Source organism: Lissotriton helveticus, chromosome 12 (assembly GCF_964261635.1).
Source record: "Lissotriton helveticus chromosome 12, aLisHel1.1, whole genome shotgun sequence".
In the NCBI taxonomy this organism is placed as follows: domain Eukaryota; kingdom Metazoa; phylum Chordata; class Amphibia; order Caudata; family Salamandridae; genus Lissotriton; species Lissotriton helveticus.
Window position 1 is genome coordinate 96,118,610 of NC_136073.1, and position 19,442 is coordinate 96,138,051.

General features: G+C 46.3%; 1 protein-coding gene across 1 annotated transcript in view; it reads right to left on the bottom strand.

Annotated features, from left to right (window-relative positions):
- Positions 1-19,442, bottom strand: part of LOC144797935 (vomeronasal type-2 receptor 26-like) — a 90,745-nt gene that overhangs the window by 60,786 nt on the left and 10,517 nt on the right. The window lies entirely within an intron of this gene.

The window sequence follows — 19,442 nt, forward strand, 5'->3', positions numbered from 1 at the left end:
GCGGATCTGGATAAAGGCTGCCCTAAAAGTCACCCCAGAACTCAGTGTTCGGTCTAATCTTGACATGCAAGATTACCCACTGATGTGACCATATGATCATTCACTGGGGTCCGGATAGCCTCCGTGGACCCCGCCGGCGGAGCAGTTTACCGTCCCTCCCCACTTATGGCATCAATTACCCTTCCTATTGTGATGAAAGGGCCCTGTTTGAAGGCCACATAGTTTTCATCAATTTTCGTCTTCCCTGGGTTCAGAGATAGAGTAGCCCTATTTCTGTGTCAATGTTTCTGTTTTTAAGGCACAGAAATAAGTAGTCCTATTTTTTGTCTATGTCAGACTGGGCTGGATGAAAGGCAGGTCCTCTTTAAACTATAGTAGCCAGTGTGGGTATTGTTCAGGCAAAAATCGACCCCGGTCAGTAATTCTCTTCTTTGTTGACTCATCCTTTGCCTTCATTCAGCTCCGTAGAAATGTGGCCCAGCTTCCTACAGGCCCTGTAGTTCTTCTGACTGACCCCTTTACTCAGAATGGTATCGGAAAGGGCTTAACCCTACCCCTAACACACTGCTTGTTGAACCAGAGGGAGGACGCCTACCTAGACTAGTAAGTTGTGTAAGCCCCCAGCTCACTCATTGCAGTACAGAGTCTGCATTGGAGCTCTAATGCACATCTTCAACGTCCTAGGCAGATCCAGACTCACCAGTCAAGGAACACTTTCATCTTTACTGGGGGACAGGCAGGACACCATTGCCTGACAGGAAGCATATTTATGGCATTCTGACTAATCTGGGGCTTTACACATCAATGCCAAGTCACTGCCTTGAGTTACTCTGCATTGCGCAGGAGTTCATTTGCAGGAGAATGGCTGTTCCCATGCATCCACCCATGTTTTTTTGTGCTTTCACGGATTTTCTAAGACTAGTCAACCTGGAAATACGTCAAAATGGTAAACCTTCTCAACAGAGGTGTAATCAGTGGTGGCTCCTCTGCAATAGCGGACCAGCACCAAAGTACACAGCAGCCAATAAGAAGTTAAAATTAAGCAGGGAAGGAGAGTAGGTGGGGCAATAGTGGATTTCATGATCCCAGAGCGATACATAAAGTGGCCTAAAGCAATATTGAAAAGTGCATGATGGCGGTTAACCAATTAAAATTTATTGAGATTTGGAGGCCTTCTGTACATAAATGCTGCACCTGGTACTAAGTCAGTACTTAAAGACTGGTACATATGTTGGGGAAAACACATACAATAAAAGATGATATATTTGTTTAAGTGGATTGAAGAGGTGGAGGCTCCCGCAGGGGTGTAATCTAAGAAGAGTAACTGAAAGAACCCTTTACAATAAATGTAATTTGTGTAACTACCAGCCTGGCCGAGTTCATGTAAACTACAGTCCTTTGCATGACAAATTAAAAGTTGTACTAGACGAAAAATAACCCTATTATTATAAAGTAACGCCTTTATCCTGGGCAATAAGCAAAAAAAAAAAAACAACGACAATTCACAAGGTAAACTAAAAGGCAGGTGAAGCTGTGCTCTGCCAGTTGAAGTCACAGTCACTGGCAGCTGGAAACGGAGACGGCAGCTTCATTTCAAAATGTGAAAATGACTGCATTTAAAAGAAGTGAAAGCTGATATCAGAGTGATGCCCGGTTACTTACCGGTAATACACATTACTCCTAGTCCTGGTCTCCCCGTCCCATTCCTGACAAGTGAGCAGCTATTCTGCTCTACAGAAACCCCTACCTAGCTGAGCTGTTTGCACTTCCCCCTATGATGACGTCACCATCACGTGACTATAAAGGGGGAAGTGCATCTAATCAACATCCTGAAAATACCAAAGAAAACCAGAACGAAAAAAACAGACAATCACCCAAATAAAAACCCAAACCAGGGAGGGAGGGAAGGGCTCAGGAATGGGACGGAGAGACAAGGACTCGGAGTAATGTGTATTACCGGTAAGTAACTGGGCATTACCTCCTCGTCCTGTCTCCCCGTCCCATTCCTGACAAGTGAGCCCATACCCAAGCACACGGTGATTGTGAGAAAAAAACAGGCCAGAAAGTATGAGAAAAAACAGGTCCATATTAATCATCAGAAAACAGTACAAACCATAAATCATGTACAGAAGACAGGACACAAACCCCAAAGGCAGCAGAGGCCGCCATTCCCAATTGAAGACGGTAATGTGCAACAAAAGTATGGGGAGAAGCCCACGTGGCAGCATTGCAAATGTCTTTCAACAAGGCCCCCTTGAACATGGCCCAGGAGGACGACACGCTCCTAGTCGACCTACCCTGTACAGAAGAAGGCAGAGGACAGTGGGCAGAATCGTAAGCAGAAACCACAGCGCCCCTGACCCAACGAGACAAGGTGGACAAAGAAGGACGAAGCCCTAGTCCCGAGAGGCCATAGGTAACAAAAAGGGAATCAACTTTACGTAAACCAGCCGTACGCTCCAAGTAGATGCGGAGAGCCCTCAGCACATCTAACGAATGGAGGAGCACCTCCTCAGGAGAGGCAGGAGCCGGAAAAAACACCGAGAGAACAATATCCTCCTGACAGTGAAAGGAAGACACCACCTTAGGAAGAAAGAACTGACTCGGACGGAGAATGACCTTATCATCGCAAAAGCGCAAGAAGGGAGGGGAAGCCATCAGCGCCCCAATCTCTCCAACCCTCCGCCCAGAAGTAATGGCCACCAGGAAAATAACCTTAGCAGAAAGGAACTTCAGGGCCACGGAGTCCAAAGGCTCGAAAGGAGGACCTGTTAAAGCCTGGAGAACTAAGGGAAGATCCCAAAAAGGCACAGGAGAACGAGAGACAGGACGCTGAAGCAAGAAACTCCGTAGAAGGCGAGCCACCAACGGGGAGACAGAGGAAACAGAAGAACCCCGGCAAGCCAGAATGGCAGCCCATTGGGTCCAAAGGGAAGAAACCGCAAGCCCCAAGACGAAACCATCCTGCAAGAAGTCCAAAACCTTCATGGCCTCAGAGGAGGCAGAAGAGAGACCCCTCACAAAACAACAGGAGGAGAAATTCTTCCAGTGACGGCCATACGACTTCAAGGTGGAAGGACGCCGAGAAAGCTGGAGACAACGGGCAACCTCAACCGAGCAACCCAGACCCAGCAAACTCATCCTCTCAAGTGCTAAACCCCCAGCCGGAGACAACGCAGGGAGGAAAACCCCAGAAGAGGAGCCCGCAGTGGGGAGGCAGACAGAAGAAACGTCCAATGAGGGCAAACCAAAAACGTCAACAGAAGGGGGAACCAAGACTGTCGAGACCATTCCGGGACCACCAGGAGAACCTCCGCCCGATCCCAACGAATCTTCCGGAGGACCCTCGGAATTAAGGCAAACGGAGGGAAGGCAAACAGCAGACCCCTGGACCAAGGAATCGAGAAAGCATCGGTAGCCCATGCCAACGGAGAGGGAACTATGCTGCAAAATCGAGGAAGAAGGGCGGACTCCTCCGAGGCAAACAGATCCAGCCAAGGAAGGCGGAACCGGAGGACAATCAGGTCGAACAGATCCGGGGACAGACAAAGGGACACCGAGGAGGGGAACACCCTGCTCAAAGAATCCGCAGGCCCATTCTCCTTCCCCGAAAGATAGACCGCCGCCAGAGACAAGATAGTCGACTTGGCCCAAAGGCCGATCTCCCGGGACAGGAGAAACAGGGCACGACACATGCCCCCCTGGTGATTCACATAATAACGAACCACTTGATTGTCTGTCTGCACAGAGACCGCCCGACCCCGAAGGAGAGGAGCCAACCAAAGAAGAGCCAACCAAACCGCCCTCAACTCCTTCCAGTTCGATGACTGGAGGGACTCGAAACTGGACCACCGACCCTGCGCCTTGGAGGCACCCAGAACGGCACCCCACCCCAAAGCACTGGCATCCGTGGACAACACGATCACAGACTGAGGAGGAAGGAGATCGAACCCCTGGGAAAGAGAGAGAGGGGACAACCCCCACTGGAGATCCGTCCGAATCCCCGGAGTGACAGGGATCAGAGTCTCGTAGTCCAAGGAGGCAGGATCCCAGTGCGACAGGACATGATGCAACAGGGGGTACAGATGGAGTCTGGACCAAGGAAGGAGATGCAGAGTGGAAGCCATCTCCCCCTGACTCCACAGCCAGAGACGGGCAGACACCCGGGACTGGGACAGAAGCCAGGAAACGTGACGAAACAATGCCAACTGGCGCTCCTGCGAGAGACAAACCATGTCCAAGTCCATGCGGAAGAGAGCCCCTAGGAACTTCAGGGACGGGGAGGGCACCAGGGAGGACTTCCTGTGATTGATAAGGAACCCAAAGGAACCGAGCAGAAGACACACCTGGCCCACATCCGACAGAGCCTGTAAAAAAGAAGGAGAGACAATAAATGTAAATGCAAAATGTAAATTGATACTTGTATAGCGCACTACTCACCCGCAAGGGTCTCAAGGCACTTGTACGAATACCGCTGTGGAACCCATCCTGGCTTTCCCTGTGAGGTGTCCACTCCTGGGCACCCCCAAGGTGGAGGCCAGGCATCCTTAGCGTTGTGGGGGCCGTTGTGGAGATTAAGCAAGCTATTGCCCAGAGTTGCAGAGTGGGACTCCATGATTGGAATAGGCACCGAGGCGAGAATTTTCAGGTCCGTGGAATTTTGAGCCCAAGAACCGCCGAGGCGGGGAATTGAACCCTGGTCCCTGGCTAAACCTCTGCATCAGGGTCTGCCGCTCTAACCATTGAGCCACACACAATCAACCAGTCATCCAGGTATGGAAAAACCAGAAGACCCCTGGAATGAAGGATACCCACCAGAGGGGCCAAGAGCTTGGTGAACACTCTGGGCACCGAGGAAAGGCCGAAAGGGAGCACCCGGAACTGATAGTGAAGTGTCCCCACAGCAAATCGGAGAAAAAGCTGGTCTTCCGGATGTACAGGAACGTGCAGATAGGCATCCATGAGATCCAGGGACGCCAGGAAACCCCCCGGCAGGACCAGGTGCAGGATGGACTGGAGCGTCACCATCTTGAACGGACGGTGGACAACGAAGCGATTGACCCGCTTCAGATCCAAAACAGGACAAAGATCCAAAGTGTCTTTCTTTGAGACCAGAAAGAGGATTGAATAGCAACCCCTGCCCCTCTCCAGAGGAGGAACCTCCACAATAGCCCTCTTCTCTAACAGGAGTCGCACGCCTGTCAACAAAGCATCTCTGCGCAGAGGAAGACGGGGCAGGGGAGTCTGAACAAAACCCGGAGAAGGAGGAGAGGAAAACTCGATCCGGCAACCTTCCGAAACAGTCTGAATCGCCCAGGCATCCAGAACCGACAACCACTGGGTGCGGAAGGACTGGAGGCGACCACCAACTGGCAAGGGCAGACAGTCATTGAGAAGAGGAGGAAGCGGGGGTGGTAACACCGGCAGCGGCCCAGGGCTTGGCACTTCCAGGGGCCCCCCGGCCACGACCCCTGCCACGAAAGGGCAGAGAAGCGCCACGAGCAGGGGGCCCAAAAGCGCGACGGTAACCAAATCCACGACCCCGAGAAGGAGGGCGGACCGGAGCCACCAATTTGCGGTTCTCAGCTGACTGCTTGACCATACCCTCCAGCTGAGGGCCGAACACCTTGGAACCCGCAAAGGGCAACTTAAGGAGGACTGACTTCTGTGAAGAGTCCGCCTTCCAGGAACGCATCCAAATATGACGACGGGCAGCGATGGAAGCACCAGAAGCAGCCGCCGCCGCCCCCAAATTGTCAAAGGAAATATCGACAGGTACCTAACCTGTTGCTCCATCAAAGACAAAAGAGGTGTGGCATCCTCGCCGTCCTGCAGTAGAACCGACCTGGGACTGGAAATCCTTAAGGAGCGACTGAACCATATAGTTGGAATAGGCGGATCACTGACAGAATATCGAAATCAAAAAAATCGACATACAAAAATATCGAGTCAAAAATATCGAAGTTCAAAATATCGACAGCCTATCTTCAAACAGGTAAGTACCAAAATATTGACTCCAAAATATCGACTTATAAAAATATAGACTGTAAAAATATCGATTTTTTTAAATGTCTTAAAATTAAGTTAAAAATAATATATATAAATATATTTAATATAAACTTAGAAATAATTATTAAATAAATGTAATATTAATAAATAATTAATGTAAATAAAAAAATTATATCACCAAAAATAATACATATATATATATATATATATATATATATATATATATATATATATATATATATATATATATATATATATATATATATATATGACGCTCAAAATCCCTTCGGTCTCTCCCAGAAAGGACAACACAGCACTCGAGGGTGGAGTCATCAAACACGCTAGATTTTATTCAGCGGAGGGGGTGCACACAGACGCGTTTCGGCGGTCTGCCTTCGTCAGTGTGTGACATATATATATATATAAACATATTATTAAATAAACATATTAATATAATATAATTGAATTTCATTTCATTTCATTAAATTAATTTAATTTAAATTTAATTTTACTTTATTTTTACACTGTACCCCTGTACCCCAAAAACCCAAAATTGACCCTGAACTCTAAAAATGCCCCTTTACCCAAAAACTAAAAACTGACCCTGAACCCTATAAATACCCCTTTATCCAAAAACTAAAAACTGACCCTGAACCCTAAAAATACCCCTTTACCCAAAAACTAAAAACTGACCCTGAACCCTAAAAATACCCCTTTACCCAAAAACCAAAAACTGACCCTGAACTCTAAAAATACCCCTTTACCCAAAAACTAAAAACTGACCCTGAACCCTAAAAATACCCCTTTACCCAAAAACAAAAACTGACCCTGAACCCTAAAAATACCCCTTTACCCAAAAACCAAAAACTGACCCTGAACTCTAAAAATACCCCTTTACCCAAAAACTAAAAACTGACCCTGAACCCTAAAAATACCCCTTTACCCAAAAACTAAAAACTGACCCTGAACCCTAAAAATACCCCTTTACCCAAAAACCAAAAACTGACCCTGAACCCTAAAAATTCCCCTTTACCCAAAAACCCAAAACTAACCCTGAACCCTAAAAATACCCCTTTACCCAAAAACCCAAAACTTAAATTTAATTTCCAAAACCAATTACTTTTATTTATGAAGTAAATTTTATTTAATGGTCAATTATTAATTAATTAACAAATTTAATTAATTAACATATTTAATTAGTTATTATTATATTACTCCCCACCCTATCCCCCTATAAACTCACAACCCACTACAGAAATTAATTTACTAATTATTATTTATTTATTCTTTAAATATTTATAATTACCAATTATATTTTAATTATTTACCAAATAATAATTAATTAACAATTATTATTAATTTACATATTTAATTAATTAAATTTAAATTACTTCCCACCCTAATCCCCTATAAACCCACAACCCGCTAAAAAGAAATATAGTAAAAAGTAATGATTGATCAATTATTCAATTATTATTAATTACCAATTATAATTTAATTAATTAACAATTATTAATTAATTTACAATTACTATTATATTACATATTTATATAATTATATTTAAATTACTTCCCACCCTATTCCCCTATAAACCCACAACCCGCTACAGATTTATATTACACAATTATTACAAATTATAAAACACCTAATTTGACTTATTTTTGTTGTCTATATTCTATCTACTCGATATTATGTCTAGTCTATATTTTTAATTCGATATTTTTGCTATTAATATCGATAGTAATCGATATTTTTGTAGTCGATATTATGTCTGGTCGATATTTTGTCTAGTCTATATTTTTGACTCGATATTTGTGTATGTCGATATTTTTGTAGTCGAAATTATGTCTGTGTACCGGAATAGGCAGTCGCACGGATGGAAAAATTGGAAGCAGCATAAGAACGCTTCACAGCACCTTCAATACGCTTATCCACAGCGTCCGCAGGAAGGGCGTCCTCAGAAACGACCAAACCCTGAGAAGAGAGGCCAGCCATCAGATTATCCACCTTCACAGCCTGAGGGAACTCAGCAGAAAAACCTTCCAGAGGGTAACGCCAAGACAGGAAACGAGGAAAAGCAGACTTGTCCACCTCCTGCCATACGTGGGACAACACCTTGCGAATAGCACCGTGCAAAGGTAAAGAATCCAGAGCAGGCTGGACATATTGCGTGAAGAAGTCATCCTCCAAAACATCAGCGGCAGGAGGAGAGAACCCCAAATTGGACCTAACATGTGCGAACAGTTCAGTGAGCTCAGCACCCTGAACAAAACATCCACGCACACCCTCATCCTCTTCAGGACCCAAGTCATCCTCAGGGTCAGCCTGTGGATCCACAGAAACACGAGGTCTATTGGGAGGAGGACCAGCCGCATCCCTAGCCAGGAAAGCAGCAGCCACAGCTTCACTGACAAGGAGGCGCAGGGCATCCAGAGGGGTCGCAGAAGATGAAGCCTCAGTAACCATCCTAGAAGCACAAGTCCAAAAACCACACCAACAGGCAAAAACAAGGACAAACAAACATCCAAGAAGGACACCATATATACAGGACGAGGACCCGAACACCTGTGGCAGGAAAAGCAATGGGCCGGCATAAAGAAACCCAATCAGCAGCCAACACGCCCCCTAATGCACAAATCAACGGAGCGCCATAACACCAGCTCCTGCAAAGCCCCAGCCCGCTAAAGCAGGCCGAAAAAAGGACCGGAGGAAACCCAGGGACGGCCGCTGGAGCAGGCCAACCAAAGCCCGGTGAGTGAAATGACAAAGAAACGGCTGCTAACGCGAGCCGCGTGTACAAACAGTGCCCCAAAACAGAGACGGCCGCTAACGCGAGCCGCGTGCAAAGCAACAGCCCTAAACACAAGAGGCATTGCGGGGGGATCGGTAGCGCGAGAAACAAGGCGGCCGCTTAAGCACACCGCCGCATCCATAAACACAACAGCAGGGAACTCACCCGGTAGAACGGCAGCCCCGCGCAGCACAGCCAGGAACGCGGTCTCAGGATCGCAGAAAAAAAAGAACAGGATGTTGATTAGATGCACTTCCCCCTTTATAGTCACGTGATGGTGACGTCATCATAGGGGAAAGTGCAAACAGCTCAGCTAGGTAGGGGTTTCTGTAGAGCAGACTAGCTGCTCACTTGTCAGGAATGGGACGGGGAGACAGGGCGAGGAGGTAATGACACCAGGACTTTCAGGATATTACCAGAGCATCTCACTTGAGTTTTTTGTTGACAAGCGTTTCCACATGATAGCAATTATCTTTCTTGTCTGTATATGAGTTGTGTAAATCATCCTTTTCATCATAACGTTCACTTCACTTTGCATCGCTTCTGTATGTATGTAATGAATTTGGTTAATGTTTTTACTTGCACTTTCAGTGCTTTAAATGGGCCGGTACTCACTGGTACTGAGTACCGGCACTTCCGAAATTTCTGGCCCTCAGTACCGGCACTTTTTTTTAGGTCAGGGAGAGTACCGGTACCCTGATTGAGAGCAGAGCAGGCTCAGGTTACTTATCTCCTCCAGCTCGGGGTAGACGCCGCTCTGCTTCCGACTGAGCCCTTCAGTGGCCTTTTGCACAATCACTGCTGGCGATTACAGCAGCTCTCACTTGAATGGCCTCTGACTGCAGGGGTCTGAGAGGGCTCGCCTTGCGTCATGCTGTGTTAGCACAATGGCTATTATACTTAAAGTGTTAAGGCGGTGGGGTGGGGGCGCCCTTCCTTTATCAAGTGTGTGAAAACGGCTGGGGCTTCTAGTCTGTAAACTTGTCCCATTTAGGGAAATGACTGGCCGTACTAAGGTGATTTCTATCTCAGATATTTTTCTATCTTCTATTTTTGCATTGCTATTTTATGGTTTTACTCGTGATTTTGCATTGTTTTGGAATATAAATTTGCTCATAGCTTTATTTTAAAATGTAAGGTTTGTTGCTTGCTTAGTATTTTTTCTGACCCCTGGTCATTTTAAACCGCTTAATGGGGTACAGAATTGGGGCAATGGGCAGGGGAACTGTATGTGAGGGTGACAAAGGGAATGCCTCTTTCCGTGTTGGTTGCATATATAGCACAAATGATTGCCTAGGGTAGCATTAGTGCACTGCAATGGGAAACAATAAATAGGAGCCATAATAGGGGGGGTGTAGGAGAGGATGGAGGGACCATGTCATACTGGATACTTAAATACACCATACGCCACTCAAGAATGCATCTAAACACAATAAGAGAAGGGAGTTGCATCCTGCTGGGGTGTATTTTGAGCGGAGGGGCAGAAAAGTGTTGGATGAAAAGTTGACTTGGTAAATGATTAAGCAGTGGCTAAGGAAGAGATTTCATTAGAATGACTTGGCCCATCTGCTCAGGAATGCCGGAGTAACAATTACCCTCCAATGTGTCTCTCCTCATCAAAAGCCGTTTGCCGACAATTCTCTATCTTCATCTCTTTTAAAAGTCATAAACTGTTCCTAAGCAGAGCACCCGCCTCGATTGAGAAATTTTCTGTATCGAAGCACACAGATCAAGCACCCACCTTACCAGTAATATCTGCGCAACAATGGATACTCAATGGCAAATGCTTGATCAGTTTTATATCCTTTCACCCCGAAAAAGATGTTTCATATTAAAGGTACAGCCAGCTGCTGCCGGTTTCATTTAGTTTATTTTCGAAATGTGGCTTTCTGATTCATTTTATTCTTGGTCAGACTAATAACCTGGCAAATCTGATTTAGGCAAGTTTATATTAGTTCATTCCTATAAACTTTAATATAAACCTCTAAAGATAAACTAGCGACCTGCTAGCTATGGAGTGTATTTGTACCTGTCCCTGGAAGTACACTGCTCAGCGTGTGATAAGTAGAGGTGATCCTTTCCGGGCAGATACCAGAAGCTTTAGCACCTTACTCAGGACAGTAAAATATAAACCTGCTGTTTCAGGCAAGCCTTAAGTCTAGCAGGTCACCATGGTATTTCAGCCCGAATTGGCATGTACCTTTTGCACTCCCATGCTTTGGCGAAAGTGTTGACCAAACTTGCAGTGCTTTCACACATGCTTAATATGCCTACTTCCGTGTTATAATTTCCAATACATTAAATTACAAAGCAAAACACTCACCTTGCCCCCCCCCACCAAATATTGTGAATTGGTAATTAGAGAGCTTAGATGCTCCTCATCATAGAGTTTAGTGTTGCAGTCTGCGGAACAAGTGGAGTTTGCATAAAGCTACGTATCTGTCACCTCCAGTGGGTAGCGGAAGCTGGTGCTGTAGAATACCCTTCTACACTGACATGCTTTCCTGCAGGTTAAATGGCTGGCATATGTTTTTGTCTATCAGCTCTTGTTATGTGATAACCTGTACTATTGCATTTTTTCTGATTAATTTAGAGCAAACATAACTAACATACCCCCCACTAAAATGACTTTCTTTTTTCACCATACTAATTCAACACTAATACTTTTGGGTTCCAAAGTAGCGTGCTACTTGCGCTACAAAACCCCTTCAGGGGTACCAAGCACTATATAAATACAAACCTCTTTCCCCCTTCTATCCCGCCGCCTACCCTTCTCTACCCAAATAACTGAATAACCTATCCACTACTCAAACTACTTCATATTTTACTATACTCATTTTCAACACTAATCATTTATGGGTTACGGAGTGGTGTGCTACTCGCCAGAAAAGCGCTTCAACACCCATCAGGGGTAACAAGTGCTATATGAAAGCAAACCTTTCTTCCCCTTTTATCCCTCCGCTATCCTTCTCACTCCAAATAACTGACTAATATCCACCACTGAAATTACTTTCACATTTCACCAAATTATTTCACCCCTAATCCTTTATGGGCTGCCGTAGTAGCATGCTTCAACACCCCATCAGGGGTAACAAGCGCTATATAAAGACAAAAATGTTTACCTCCTCTATCCTTTTGCTATCATTCCAAATGCAAATAACTGACTAACCTATCCACCACTTAAAATGTACTTGCATCTTTCACTATACTATTTCAACACTAATCCTCTTTGGGTTCCGGAGTAGCGTGCTACTCACCAAAAAGCACTTCGACGCCTCGTCAGGGGTAGTAAGCGCTATATAAATGCAATTACAATACAATTGCAATACAATACCTTTGTTAAAGCTGTTTTTTTTCATCACTAATCGCTGTCCCCTATAACTGCCAAACTGAAGAATATCGATACATTTATCAAAATAGCTCCAAACAGTGCCCTAGCAAGGCTTTGATGACCTACAAATTCAGCAGCCATGATCCAGGGGCCCATAGCTGATTGAACATCCATGCAGGATGGACAGAAGGGGCAGGGGAACAGTACCACCAGTAAAAACTTCGGTCCATATTACAATTTGCCAATGAAAATTAATGGTCGGGAGACTAAAGTTTTGCCAAGTATGAATCTAATCTCATCACAGAGAATCTCAGCCACCATAGGAGTCCAAGAAAACGGGGCGGGAGGCACCACAAAAAAGAAACTAAAAACCTTCTGATAATTCATTCACCATCAGCAGCCTGCCCACATGTGGTGATGGCAGGAGTTCCACCATTGAGAGATGGACAGATCGGGTCTCATGGGGATCTGAAGAACGACTGTCTAAATATTGGTGGGAAAGTTCAGGGGCTATCAAACATCAAAAGCCCATGACATTCTTTTTACCTGTCGAGTAAGGAGGATTGGTAGGGGAACGAAAGACCGCCCAGATGGCTGTGTAATCAGAATCAGGATACTCTCAGGAGATATTCCAAAGTGAATGGGTGGAATGCTTTTGTGTTCATCTCAGTTTGTTTTGCTCTCAGTGTGTGTGCCTGCTTGAGAATATATAGTATGGTGCCAAACAACAACAAATAACATATGCCATTAAGAAGCGGCAAATATGACAAAACAAGGAAATGTTAACATATCATCCTGTTTGGCTTTCATTTTGTGTAATGTGTTAACCTGATTGGTTTACATAAATGCATTTCTAGAATAATTAGATGATTGAATAAACAGAGCATCACTGTCCGGATCCAGAAGTGAAAGAGGGTGACATTTGATGCACTGATAGGGATGGACACCTGAGTGTAAGTAGCACCAGCACTCATTCGTTCATATTTCACACAAGTTAGTAACCTATAGTCTACTGACACCTGGGCAGGTCAGTGATGCAAGTTTGAACTACTGGTATGTCTCACTGCTCATGCTGAGTTTTTAGTGACAAGAGCTTGTTCCACGTGGCAAATAGGTGCCTAGCATGCAAAGAGGGCCCAAACCGCTCGCTATCACCTAAAAGCTGTCGCTAACTAATGTTAGCGACAGCTTGCTAATAGGGCGATGAAATTATCGCTGCTTTGCGGCCGAAAACGGCTGCAAAAGCGGCGATAATTTCATTTTGCCTCCTTGATAATATGCCCCTGCATTCCGCGGGCAGCGTCTTCTCATCAGTTTCTCTGGGTATAACTGTTTCCGTGTGCATAGCACTTAACGAAGTCTAGAGGCTAAGAAGAGCTTAGTTGAGATACCTGTTCACCCACAACGCCATCTAGAGTGTGTTTTTGGTACAATTGGCTGTGCACTTTTCGTCAGCGATCTGCATGCTATTCATGGCTGGTTTTGCATATTTTCGCCAATAGCCACTCTTTTTATTTCTGGTTTTACATATTTTCAAGGATCGGCACTGTTGGACCTGGCCCTTTTGGCAGGTTCACCCCGAAACTTTTTGCTTTTTCCTAGACCTATTTCTGTAACCTGGTGTTGGTGATTTTAGGCCTCTACGCACTTCTTCACTGTGGTCCAGTGTAAAGTGCGTGCGCTCTCTGTGTGTGTGGCGAGAGTGACCTGCCCTCCCATAGGAATGCATGTGGAATATGTGTGACCATGGTAGTTCCTGATGTGTGGGGAGTGCAGGGTCGAGTTTGGTGTGTGCGGACTCGTGAGATTGAATGCTGCGCGATGATGTGTGCGGCTTTAATATGTCTAGTGTGGAAGTGCCACTTCTAGAAGTTGGTATGTCTGTGCAGTGAATGTGCTGGCTTGTGATTGGCTGGAGCTGGCTGGTGTGCCTGGCTCCAGAAGTCAGGATGAGTCTGCCCCAGTGGTGAATGGGAGATCTGCATGATTGATGTGAGGGAGGAGTACACCTGGGACCTGAAAAAGGCTGGGCTTTCCCCACACAATGCTGGCTCCGCCCCTGTGGTGCGTCTGATGTCCCTTTCCTGGCCAGTGAAAGGGAGTTCCCCATAACCAGTTATAGCTGGTTCTCACATTGCCTGCACCTTGCAGACAAAGGACTTTGCTGTATAAAAAGGGTGCTGTGACACCCTGAAAATGTTCTTGTTTTCCTGACTAGAATCTACCAGGGGCGTGCTGCTGCTGGGGCCCAGGGGAAGGCTTGCCTCCCTGGGCCCTGCCCAGCCCCTGGATGCCTTTGATCTCTTGTTTGGGGCCCCCTTTTGCTTCCCTTGATGCCTCCAGGACTGCTGGGACCATTGGCTTTACAGGATTGCTTTTACCAAGCCTTGTGGGAGCCTAGGCACCTTGGGAGCGCTGGATTTTAAGGCCTCAGGGAAGGAGGATGAGTGGGTTTGGCGGCGGCGACGCTGCCTAGAAAGGAAAGGGAATCCCTGGCGAGGGATTCCTCGAGATTGCCTGTGTGTTAAATTACAGGAGCCTACCCTGCATTATGCCCATTTATATTGCTAATTATGGGTGTCACCCCATTTATTTAATTATTTAGGCGCAGGTGCCCACCCTACGCCTTCCTTCTTATTTATACTCTAATTCGAGGGTGCCCACCCCTCATTTTGCCCCCGAGAATCACCGCCGCGGCCCGAGCCGCAGTAAAAGATTGCCGCCATTTGGCATATATTTGAATATGCCAAGGCAGTTTGAGGAAAAAGTGCCATCAATTGCTCAAAGGTGTCCTTTAAAAGCATTTCCAGACCTACCCCAGTCAAAGTGCCCAAGTCATTTCCTCCACAGTGCACAATTAACAGGTCAGGGTTTGGCAAATGCAAAAAGGTTTTCACCAATGGTATCAATTGGTGACATCTCAATCCTCTGTGGCCAATCCAGTTGATTTCCACATTTTGTAAATTGAGGTTGTGTAAATTTCTGTTAACAGCATACCTTTGAGCCCAGTGGATGTAACTATGTCCAATAATCCAGACAGAAAACATGGTGAGAGAATGTTCTGCTGCAGTCAGATGAAGTGTGGGAATGAAATGGCAGTTGAAACAGTAGGAATTTGTAATGAAAAAAACTGTGGAGTTTCAGTGCTAATGATTCAGTAGCAGTGATTGGTGGATTATGATTGCTGAAAACAGAAAGTTAGGGTGCATGGATGAGTTCTTTGAAAGATGTAATTTGATTGGTTAAGAAAAAATCATTTTAAGAGACGTTGCACTGGATAAGCAGGTGTACTGAGAGTTCAGAGTTCAGTTGAAACATTGTTGTGTGAACTTGTAAACATGAGAGGTCTTTCAGTAGGTAGTTGCTATGGAAAAAAGGCAGAAAGGGCAGAGGGGGGAAGGGTGTTGATTTGAAAAAAGTGAGGGAAGAGTTTTGATTGGGTGACATGAGAGATATGTGTGATGAATTACAGCTTTTCTGTGCCTTTGTTGGTTGCAGCCTCTGGAGTGCATACCCTTTGCTCTGCTAAAGAAAAATTGGTGTGTGTCTGAGACTGTTTTGAAACTCAAAAAGTATTTGCTAAGGTGAGAAAATATTCATTTAATTTAGATAGAGAATAGTATGCTTTAGGGAGAAAATTATGAAGAAAGTTGTATATTTAAAATGTTGTTTTGTGTCAAGGGTTTTACAAATAGATTTTGTTTCTTTGAGAAATTGTAATTGGAGATAATGTGAAGTATTAGTACTGAAAGGGTGTGATTGTACATAGGAGCTGTGCTGTATTTTCAAATTATGACTTGAAAATCGTTTTTAAGGAAAAGGAATGCTTTTTAAATTTATGACAAGGAAAAAAAAGTGTCTGCTTCTTTAAGCAAATATTTCACTTGCCCCATGATTTAGGAAGAATAATTTCCTTACTTGATGTGTTTAAAAACGAGGACACAAGTCGTTTTTGCGGAGGCTTCACCGTCAAGGCTGCACTTCTGAACTCTATTTAGCCCACATCTCGCCGCACCCGCTCCGCGGGTGCCGCATCGTCCAGGAGTGTTTGGGGCAGCATCACAAGAGGATAGGAAAGGTAAGGCGGTTCCGGGCAAGAGGCTCAGCGGGGCTGCGAGCGTGCGGGGACTCCAACAACCAGGAGTCCCTGCGAGACCGTTAGTCAGCATCCGGTCCGCTCTCCCTGCGGGCCCGCCCCCCGCCCACCTGAGGACTGTGAAAAGCACCCTGCACCTTCTCCTCGCTGGGACACAAGTCGTTTTTACGGAGGCTTCACCGTCAAGGCTGCACTTCTGAACTCTATTTAGCCCACATCTCGCCGCACCCGCTCCGCGGGTGCCGCATCGTCAGGGAGTGTTTGGGGCAGCATCCCAAGAGGATAGGAACGGTAAGGCGGTTCCGGGCAAGAGGCTCAGCGGGGCTGCGAGCGTGCGGGGACTCCAACAACCAGGAGTCCCTGCGAGACCGTTAGTCAGCATCCGGTCCACTCTCCTTGCGGGACCGCCCCCCGCCCAACACGCCCACTATATTAAAGCCTCAGACCCCCGCAGCGCGGGACGCAGCTCGGGGCGAAGACCGGGCAAAGAGCGGGCCGTTTGAGGCCGTTCGAGGTCTAAGAGGCCTGGTCTGGGCCCCCCCTCTTTCGCCCCTTGCTCTGCCATCAGTACAGTCCACATTGCTTCCACCTATTGTTTATCCTGGTTGCCTATTTCGTTATACATGTGCACACGTGCTAGCCGCAATAGGGCTGCTAAGGGGGAGGTTGATACAAAATGGTCCCATGGATGACTTTATTACACGTACAAACATTGCCATAGACAATGAAATTACCAAATTGCAAACTCGAGTCTCCTCAGATTTGGCTGCTGCTAGAAAATTGTCGCAGGATTTTGCTATTTCTAAAAAATCAGAGGCCAATGACTACGTGGTGGTGCTGACGGGTGTGCCGGAGGTCGTGAACGGCCATTACGAAAATCATTGGTCTCTAAAGAACAAAGTCATGCACTGGCTTAACGTGCATAGATCGATTCCAAATGGTCGGACAAGTGGAGTTAAAATGGTGCGAAGAGTTCCCTGGGTGGGTCCCTCACGGAAATCTAGACCTGGCGATTGCATAGTCGTGACGTTTGAGGATCCATACACGGCCCACCATATCTGCTCATGATCTACTGACGGTGAGAGCTCATCCATTGCACCTAGGCCACTAACTTTCTTTTATCCACCACGTAATGCACACACTTATGGGGTCAACTGGTCCACGGCACATCATCAGTCCGGGAGGGGGTATTCTACTAAAGAGCAAATTCCAACTAGACGCTGGTTCGGGGTATCAACCTCGAACAGGTACAGCTGTCTCGAAGAAGTAGATTGACTGCCCAAACCCCTTGATCCTCCACTGCCTGCAAAGATTTCCTTACCTCATGGGGAACCTGACTCCTTTTCCTTGTTAACTAATCCTGACGGGACTAGTTCGGCCCCACTTGTCCAACCAAGGGCACATCCCTTGCTAGTGCAGGGAGCGCCGCACACCTCTAATACCCATAGATCTCATGCAATTGTGCACGAGATAGCTGCACCACCAACGACTTCTATGCTATCCCACCAGCTGTCCTTGCCTGCTGGCAAATGAATCACCGTCCCCAGGGCAAATATCCAAATCCAGGAAGAGGCTACTCAAACACCAACTAGAGCCGCTGTAGTAGCGGCAGTGTCTGATTATGGCTCAAGGGTGGGCCTTGGCTCTAACATTGATCCCCCTGCCTTTGCCTCTTTGACCAGACAGCGAATCACAGGAAACTCTCAGCTGAAGATCCTAAGTTGGAATGTGGCAGGGCTTGCACGTAATGTTGACAACCCAGATTGGAATTCTTTTGTCGATCCTTTCGGGATTTGTCTCCTGCAAGAAACATGGTGCTTGGAACCCCGCCACAGGGTAGGGTATACAACCTACTCTGTGCCAGCATCCCAACCACAGGGCAGTAAAGGCCGCCCGTCGGGTGGCCTTCTTATTTGGGTCAGTATTGCATTGGGATTAACCATAAGGCACATAAACACACAATCTCCTGATCTTCTGAGACTTACAATACAGTGCCATGGGGGTAGGAAGCTAGAAGTGCTCAATCCTTACTTAAGGGGGGTTGAGGGGGGGTAATTCAATGTGATCCTCATCCGGAGTAGAAAAGGAGCTTAGAGCCTGCGATATCGATTCCCTTGTTGTCTTAGCAGGAGACTTCAACTGCTGTTTCGAACCTCTAGCCAGTGAGGACATCTTGGACACCTGGGTAGACGATGCTAGGAGAGGCATCCCTTTGCTCTCTCTAGATCCGATCAAAAAATGGTCACAGAGTGCCATAGATATCAACTCACTTTGTTTGGAATACGACCTTAGAGCTACTAATGGTCGATCCAAGTCAGATTCCGGGGGAGCGCACACCTACAACAGGGTGGGACATACTTCTAGAATTGATTATATACTGCTGAACCATAATCTATGGTCGTATTTCCATGATATGGAAGTCTTATTGACATCTGACAGTGACCATAACCCTTTGGCCCTAACCCTCACCCCCCTGTGGCATGACGGGAATCCAACTACGCCTCCACTTATATGGAAATCATCCCATGAATTTGTTCCTTCGAACTGCGGCAGGCGATTAAAATGGGCTAAAGTCGCTGCGGACGAGGGAAGGATGGCTCAAGCTAAGTCCATAATGACAGCTGCGAAGCTCCGTCTAGACACATCGGAATCCATCAATCATGATGTCCTTACGGCCCTCACAGAAACTGTCTCAGCTCTAAGTGAATTGTTTATAGTCCCACAGAGTAGGGCAAGTTCTGCAAGTAGAACTGCAACCAATGGTAGAGATAAATGGTACTCCTCTGCATGTCGTGCTGCCAAAGGTGAACTCATCCTAGCTGTGAAAGTAAAAGATCCAGTTCGAACAAGACTCGCTAGGAAAAGTTATAAAAAAATTCTAGCCGTGGCAAGGGAAGCGCATGAAACCAACTTCTGGAGAGACCTAATGGATGCGAGCTCCAAAAAGGACACAAAGGGGTTCTGGGATTTGCTCAGAGGTAGGGATAGGCCCGTCGACTCACAATTGACTTGCAACATTACAGGGGAGGCTTGGTTTGCCCATTTCTCTAAGCTCTACTCCATGCCATCAGGCGCATCAGAAACAAACAGGGGTTCCTTGCATAGAGCGCTGGTTGCTAATACAAGCAATGACTACCCCTTTGCTGCTAAGGAAGTTGAAGGGGCAATTAGGTGCCTTGTTGCTAATAAGGCTGCAGGCCCAGATGCCCTCCCAG